The following is a 519-nucleotide window of genomic DNA, read 5'->3' as shown; positions in this document are numbered from 1 at the left end:
TTGGGCTGTTATAATTTTTTTTTAAATCATGTATTATAGAGTTGAGTGGGGTGGGGATAAACGAAACGCGATATGCGATGACGTCACAATCGTTTTGCATTGTGGTCTGTGGAGTGGCCTGAAGTGTGCATATGAAGCAGACTTGCTCGGTCGGTCCAAATCGAGAGGTCGAGGGTCTATCCATATAAACTTCCCTCGTTCACTACACAGAAGTGGAACACAATTAAAAGTGGTAGCAGGGATTTCCCCGATGGAAGTGCTGAGGGAAGTTTGCGAGTGCTTGTCTAAAAGTGGAGTGGAACGCAGCCCTGAAAATTTAAGCTAGGCTTTGAACTCCTTTGCTACTGAAATGTCTCTCGCTTTCTAAAGCCATGCTCCAGGTGAGGCTTGAACTCACAACCTCGGCATTGCTCTGCTGCATACTGCCTTATAAGTACCGCGCGCTGACCAATTGCGCCACTGGAGCTGTTGATACAAGTGCATATTACCAAATGTCATGTGAGAAATCCAAAACAGATT

The 519-nt window shown here is 45.5% G+C and overlaps 1 non-coding gene across 1 annotated transcript; it reads right to left on the bottom strand.

Annotated features, from left to right (window-relative positions):
- Positions 1–372: 372 nt before the first annotated feature.
- Positions 373–466, bottom strand: trnai-uau (transfer RNA isoleucine (anticodon UAU)). The gene is made up of 2 exons: positions 429–466; positions 373–408 (listed from the first exon to the last, which is right to left on the bottom strand). It is a non-coding gene; the product is annotated as a tRNA-Ile (tRNA).
- Positions 467–519: the final 53 nt, after the last annotated feature.

The sequence above is a fragment of the Sinocyclocheilus grahami genome, unplaced genomic scaffold (assembly GCF_001515645.1).
Source record: "Sinocyclocheilus grahami isolate Dianchi unplaced genomic scaffold, SAMN03320097.WGS_v1.1 scaffold99048.1, whole genome shotgun sequence".
In the NCBI taxonomy this organism is placed as follows: Eukaryota; Metazoa; Chordata; class Actinopteri; order Cypriniformes; family Cyprinidae; genus Sinocyclocheilus; species Sinocyclocheilus grahami.
Note: the sequence above shows the minus strand (reverse complement) of the source record. Positions and strands in the feature narration are given on the sequence as shown.